The 7,347-nt window shown below is 46.5% G+C and overlaps 1 long non-coding RNA gene across 1 annotated transcript; it reads left to right on the forward strand.

The window, feature by feature from the left end:
- Positions 1-268: 268 nt before the first annotated feature.
- Positions 269-1,699, forward strand: LOC113980621. The gene is made up of 2 exons (XR_003538175.1): positions 269-357; positions 1,557-1,699. It is a non-coding gene; the product is annotated as an uncharacterized LOC113980621 (long non-coding RNA).
- The last annotated feature ends 5,648 nt before the right edge of the window (positions 1,700-7,347 follow it).

The raw sequence follows: 7,347 nt of genomic DNA on the forward strand, positions 1-7,347 counted from the left end.
AAAAAAAAAGGGGGGGGGTTTGTGGTAATTTCTCAAGGGGTTTGTGTACAGGACTGGGCCTGAATTTCTTGGGTGGTTTGCACAGGTTCTTTGATAACACATCTCTAGTGATACTTGAAAGTTTTTTATAAAATGTCTTTTGTAGCATATGCTGCGATCTGTAATGCTTGTTTGTTTTTTTTTTCATTCAGGGATGGAACTTGTGTAATACTCATAGGCTAATGCTTGATTCTTAGGATTTCTTTATTGTTTTTTAATTTTAATTCAAGTGTTTTAATATCCCATTTTCCCTGCAGATGTGTGGAGGAATTGATTTGCTCACTGTAAGCAAAATAGCTGCTCTTGGTTGAAGGACTGGTAAGTTGTTCTTCCTAATAACATTTACTTTTTAGCTTTTTGAAAACACCCAATCAAGCAGACGAGGCTCTAACGTTGAACTGGCCGCAGCTTTTGGTTGAATCCGTTCAGAAGGTCGTTGGTGCGTGGCCGTGTGCGCACGTGTGCTTCAGAAGGACCCCGGGATCATTCCTGCTGGGCTCTGGGAAATGGGCAATACTTGGATTGTGCTCTCCCCCGTCTCACTGCAGAACAGCCTTCACATCTGGCTGGAGTTCTTTGGTCTCCTGGGATTTGACTCCAGGTTTTGTTGAAAGCTTTTCTGTCGTAGGTTTGCTGGTTCAGAAGGGTTGGTGCACAGGTGAGTCTCCAGAGAGGCACTGCACGATTTGGGTAACAAATGGTGTGGAAAGTACAGCAGGAAGAACTTGCCTCACCTGCATCTTGTTTTGTCCTTCTGCTTCTGTCAGGATCAGTGAGAGTCTTTGAGCAGACAGGAACTGTCTCCTACAGTTGTTCTGTTGCTGTTTTTCATTCACAAAGGTCTGGCTTTGCACAAAATGATATGTAATGCCAGGACAGTTTTCTGTTTGTTTGGTTTTGGTTTTTTTTTTTAATTAAACTGCTAGCTGATAGACTTCAAATCATTGCTTATATAGTCAAAACACAAAATTGGCAGACTTGAGTAGAAAAATTAATTCAGTTCTATACTGGATGAATACAGGAACAGAACCTTCTCCAATTTCCTTAACTAAAAGGAATTTGGTCTTGGCCTTTTTGTTGTCCCTGGCACATTTTGTGACTTTCTTGGGAGCTGCCTGTGGACAGACACAGGTCCTTTTGTCTTTCTGGCTGCTTAAAATTCAAAAATGCCTTGATTGTGCCTTTTTAATGAGGGCATCCATTGCATTTTGTGTACATGGATGAACTTCTTTTGTGGGAAGCTGTGTTCCTGTAGCACTGTGCTTTGGAACATATGCATTTCTTTAAAAGAAGCAGTTCCTTAGAGCCAGTTCTTTCAGTCTGACCAGTTTTATCACTGAGTTCAGTCCTGAAGCAAAAAAGTGCAATTCATGAATTGGAGGAATTCAGTTTTTAATGCGTGTCTGTGAGCTTAGTTTTGATGCTTTTTGGCAAGTATTGAATCTCTTCTACTCCTGGGCTCTGTGAGTTTTATTACTTTGTTCCTTCAGAAGTCTTAACTGTTTTTCCCACTGCAGGTCTGTGTAGAACAGCATATTTCTTGCCATGTTTCTCCTTCCAGCTCTTCCTCAAAACTCTTCCTGTGCTATCCACTGACGCCTTTCTAGCCCCCACTCATCTGCTCGAATCTCTAAAACATGTGACTCATGTTCCATTTTTATATTAATCTTCATATGACTCCTAAATCTTTCTGTGTGCATTTTTGTTTGTTTTCTCACTGGGTTGTAAATGAGCTGTTGTCACATCTGGTTTCTTGGGTAGGACTTTGACCTTTCAGTTACACACCGAGTAATTCTTCCCTCCTTTTCTGGTTTATAATCCTTACCTAAAGGAAGGGGGTGAATGTGAAAGCCTTAATTTACTTAGTGAAACAGTTGTCTACAAAAGAAGTTGCTTCAAAAAGCAATTGCAAAAGCATCCAAATGTGTGGATCCTGAAAGATCTAGTATTGCCCCCTCTGGTTAGCGCAGATAATGTTTAGTTGAAGCATGGATTTTTATTTTCCGTTTTTTTAAGAGAAGAGGGAAAATAGTCGAAAACACTTTATTGAAGCTTTATTGAAGTTGACATACTTCGCTTAATGCAATAAAGTTTATTATTTCAAAATAACACCCAAAAAAGAGTGCATGTGTGAATAAGGTCACATCATACTGGGAATTCCTCTCTAAATCTGAGAAACCTGGCAAACAGCCTTAGCTAAAAATACCCAAACCTACCTGAGTTGTGCTTTGACTGCTGTGCTTACAGAACACCTGATGGTGGTAAAAGCAGAACTAGGGCTGTCCAGAGCACTCATGTTCTGTGCAGTCTCTGACAGGAACTCATGATGGACTTTGCTGTCCAGAAAGGACACGTCTGCTCTTTCCTCCGGTGTCAAAGTTACCAGGGATGTGTCTTTGAGACTAAAACCTTGCTTTAATGAACTTGGAGACTAAAACCTTGAGGTTTGGTTTGTTCACAGCCTCATTCTGTCCATTCAGCTCCCTCTGTTGGAGGGAATTCGTTTCCAGGGGAGGTCACCTCAGTTTTTAAGTTGAAGCCTCAGATTTCACTCTGGAAAACTTGGTCAGTGTGTTGGTGTCTTATGCGTGGGTGTTGTATGTGTTGGATTTCAGTCTCACACTTGAGGAACAGGTTTCAATAGACCTCAAGTGGCTGAAGCCATGGGTTTGGCCATCAGGCATTGTCTTTCACTGCTGTGGTCTTTTAATAATGGCCAGTCTTCGCGAACGAAGATTTTGGGAAAGGTCTTTTACCTTTCCAGCCTGCGCAATGGATTTTTTAGGTGAGACACAGCCTGCACTGAACTGAGCCCACCCTTTAATCCTAAGGTTCATCTGCCGGGGCCAAGCAAGCTTGGACAATGGCAGTGAGGTCCTCAGGACGTAGGTTTGTTTAGAGTGACCTTCTCATAGATGGATGGCCTCACAGGGCTAACGGGCTCCATCTGCCCGGGGGACCGAGGAATCGAACCAGGGTCGCAGCAGTGAGAGTCCTGCATGCTAACCACTAGGCCACCAGGGGTCCCGGTCTTTTAATAGAGCAACAGAGAATTGCAGCAAAAAAAAAACCAAAAAAAACAAAAAAAAAAACTGAAGAGAAAAACATTGTAAATTTTGTTTCAGAATTGTTGCTTTGAACCTTTGGTTGAGGTTGGGAATGGTTTGTCTCCCTTGGCAGGGAGTGTCAGTACTCTTTGTCATTCTGACATGACTGCCCAGGTCCCTGATTTTATCATGACCAAAATACTGTGCTTGGAAACCCAACCAGGAGCTGGTAGCTAACAGCAGCTTGAAAAATGGGCTGATGCCTAATTGATGTCACAGAAGGAATGAAAGACTCATGACAGCTAAGAAAAAAATTGGGCTTTTCAGTGTCTACCTCAAGTTAGAATCACTGCATGTGTCTTAGTGGAGAAAGATGTTTTTGTAACTTTATTGAAACTTGTTAGTAAAATGTGCCTTAATTCATAAGGAAACAATCACTGTGAAATCTTTAAAAACCAAATGCAGATTTCCAAAGTGTAGAAGTTGCTATTAATATTTTGGCCGTTCCTGTGGCATCCTTTTAGTGCATGAATAACTTTGAGAACAACAAATTCTTAATTATAACACATTATCAGGTCTATTTACTGCTAATTATTTTACAAGGTTGAGAGAAGAGCTTAAGATGAAAGCTGTGGGGTTACTTGCAAAGTTTTTGGTACAACCAGTGCAGCTGAACCTGGTGGGGAAATTTGCCCTTAAATTGGTTTTGGCAGATCTCATGAGTGTCTAAGGCAGAGACCAACCCAACTGGAAAGAGCCTTTCAAGGGTGACTAAGATGTAACTAAATTACCTTTTTGGGAGGTGGGGAAAGCTAATATCAGTAAATAAATTTCCTTATGTTAAGCTTATTAAAAATATAATAATATATAAATATTAAAATTATTTTAATGGTCCAATGGGGTTTTCACTGCACTTATGTTAGTACTTCTGAGTGTTTGATTGTGAAAAAAAATGGACAGCTTTGTGGTGGTTTTTTTTTTTATTTTTCATGTTTTGATACCTTGGTCAAGGCATTAACATTGAAAATCATTCAAAATTTTAATTCATCTTCAAACACCGAAATAGATTTGAAATGAGGTTAATGAGAACAGTGGGGGGAAAAAAAAAACCCGAGCCCAAAACCAAAAGAACCCCAAAAACTGTTCATTTTTTCACTGTATTTTAAACAAGGAAGTCTGTAGAGCAGCAGAAACAGGACATGTGGGCAGGTGTGAAAGTCAGACTGGGGCTTGTTGCACTGGTTCCAGTGCTCTTTGCTTCAGTGTAACTGGTCATTTTGAGATGAGAGTGGGGAAACTGGGCTGCCAAGGCAGAGACCACTGGCTGACCCCGCTGGTTTTTGCTGGGCAGTGGGTAATTTCTGCCTCACTTGTCAGAATCAGCCCATGGTTAGCAGGGAACTTCTAATTCTTTTTCCCTTTTTTCTAGTTTTGGTTAAAGGTAGCACTGTCACCCTGGGAAAACTCCTGGAGTTCAGGGCCCATTGTGACACTGCAGGTCCCCATGGAACAGAAGGAACCCTGGGACGCTGCGGAAACTCATGGAACCAAGGGACAATTGTGACATTAAAGGGGCTCATGGAATCAGGAGTCCATTGGGACAATTCAGCACCTCATGAAATCAAAGGAATTCTGGGACACTGTTGAACCTCCTGGAACCAAGGATTCCTGCTGACATGCGTGTCCTCCTGGAACCAAGGGAGCCCTGAGATATTTCTGAACCTCCCAGAATCCAGGGGCCATTGTGACCCTGCAGAACCTCCTGGATTCAAGTGGTCCTTGTGAAACTGCAGGCTCTCCTGGAACCCAAGGATTCCTGGAACACTGCAGAGCTCACAGAACCAAGGGGCCACTGTCCCACTGCAGCTCCTTCTGAAGCACAAGGGACCCTGGGACAATGGGAAATCTCCGAGAATCCAAAGGGCATTTGGGGACTGCAGGGCCTCGTGGAACTAAAGGAACCTTTGGAGACTGTGGAAGCTCATGGAATCCAGGGGCATTGGGACATGTGAGGCCTCTTTGAACCAAAGGAACCCTGAGAATTTTTGGTGGGAACAAGTTAAGGCACCAGCAGCTGCATTCAGTTAATCAGGATCCAAAAGGAGTGTTTTGGCCTTGACTGGTGTTTTCCATCCAGAGAGTGCTGTTTGCCAAAGTGGAAACCACTTGGAACGCTCTGCATGGTAGCCTGTGTTTTTCTCTGGTGGCTGAACACAGCCAGCACATGAGGAGAGGGGAATGTGTGGGATCAGGGCACTGCTTTGGGGCCATGCTGGGAATTCTGGTGGACTAAAAGACAAAGCCCAGGCGCTGTTTCCAAAGGAACCCCAATGAAAGGGGGATGCTGGAAAGATGGGTGGAAAAGTCCTGCAATGGAACTCTGTGTGTGCAGCCTCATTTTCTCCTTCAGTGCCCACAGGAGAGGGGGCAAAATGTGGGGGTTGGGACCCCAAAACTCTTCGAGGGGGGGAAGTTGGGGATTGAGGGGACAATGGGAAAGTGGAACAAACAGGGAGAAGGGTGGAAAAGGGGGGGTGGTCGGGTGGGTCTGACGGTCCCATGGGGGTCTTTGGACATGGGGGTTGGCAAAGGCGGGTGGCCCCCCGAGCTCCCAACTTACTGTGGGGTGCTGGGGGCTGCTGGATCCAATCTCAGCCTTGGATCATGCCAACAGTCTCAGTTTAGGGGAATTACAGAGTTGTGACTGAACCACTTTTGTTCCCTAAGTTTAAATGATGGCAAATCAGATCTATTGATAGAAAGGAATTATTTAGGGTTACAAATGATCAGATAAAAGATCTTCATCAGAATTATTTACTGCACAAGAGAAACACTAAAAGTACCAGGAGTACAGGACAAGATAGGACAGTGCTCTACACTAAAGCAATTGTTGAAGCAATTCGACTAAAACTGGCACAAAAGCAATAATTCTTAATTAGAGATGGATGGAACTCCCCCAGACCAACGCTCGTGGGGAGATCTCTGCTCTCAACCTCCAGGACTGACCTTGGCGGGTCCCCAGCCAAGGCAGGAATCTCCACACACCCCCCAAGAAGGGTTCTGTAGGAAGAAGCTGCCCCTGTGAAAGGGGACTGGCCCTTTCTGCTCAAAAGGGATGGACTGACAGTCACTGGACTCCAGGGGTTGCCTCACCATCAGGGGGTTCATTTGGGGTGGAAGCAGCGGCCAAAGCTCTTCCCACAGTTGGGGCACTGGTAGGGCTTCCCTTACTGGTGGGTCCGTTGGTGTGAGGTCAAGGCACTGCTCTGGGTGAAGCTCTTCCCACACTCCCCACACTTGTAGGGCCTCTCCCCGGTGTGGATGCGCCGGTGCCTGACGAGGTTGCCGTTCAGGTTGAAGCCCTTCCCAGTCGGTGCAGCGGAAGGGCCTCTCATCCGTGTGCGTCCACTCATGCCTGAGGAGATGTGAGCTGGTCTGAAACCTCTTCCCACATTCCAAGCACTTGTAGGACCGTTCCCCAATGTGAATGAGCTGGTGGGTGTGGAGGCTGGAGCTGTCACTGAAGCTCTTCCCACATTCCCCACACAAATACGGCCGTTCCCCAGTGTGGATGTGCTGGTGTCGGATCAGGTGGGAGCTCTGCCTGAAGCTCTTCCCACATTCCCTACAAGTGTAGGGCCATTCCCCAGTGTGGATGTGCCGGTGCTTGAGGAGGTTGGTGCTCCTCCTGAAGCTCTTCCCACATTCCAAGCACCTGAAGGGCTTCTGCCTGCTGGGAGGCTGCTCAGGGACCACCAGCTCACAGCTCCGGCTCAAGCTCCGGCCGCCTTCCTGGCACAGGCTGGCTCTTTCCTCCTCAGAGCACCCTGGGCTGCCTTTGGAGCCCCTCCTGCGAGGGGATCCTTGGGCCTTTTCCTCTCCGCTGCCTTCCTGCGCCGTGGAGCCCTTCAAAACGGCCTCTCCCACCAGCTTCTGCTGGGGGGATTTGTCCTCTGGGCTCTCCATCCTCAGCTCGGGGCCTGGGGCAGGAAGCAAGAAGGACAGGGAGGGGATTTGCCTCTGGCCCAGAGGGAAGGCCAAGGACATCCCCCCAACTCCGGCCCCGGCAGGACGGCGGCGGCAGCGGGGTTGTCCTGCAGCCGGGGCCATGCTCGGCTGCCAGAGCAGCACAACACCGGCCCAAAGGGCCACTGACTTCTTCCTCACATGCTGGGGGGGCCTGCGCCATCTTCCTCTTCCTCGCAGCCTCCTCCTCCATCTGCCCAAGCTTTGGGAAGGACAATTCCTGATGGGGGGAAAA

The sequence above is a fragment of the Neopelma chrysocephalum genome, unplaced genomic scaffold, assembly GCF_003984885.1.
Source record: "Neopelma chrysocephalum unplaced genomic scaffold, ASM398488v2 Primary Assembly neopelma1_94839, whole genome shotgun sequence".
NCBI lineage: Eukaryota > Metazoa > Chordata > Aves > Passeriformes > Pipridae > Neopelma > Neopelma chrysocephalum.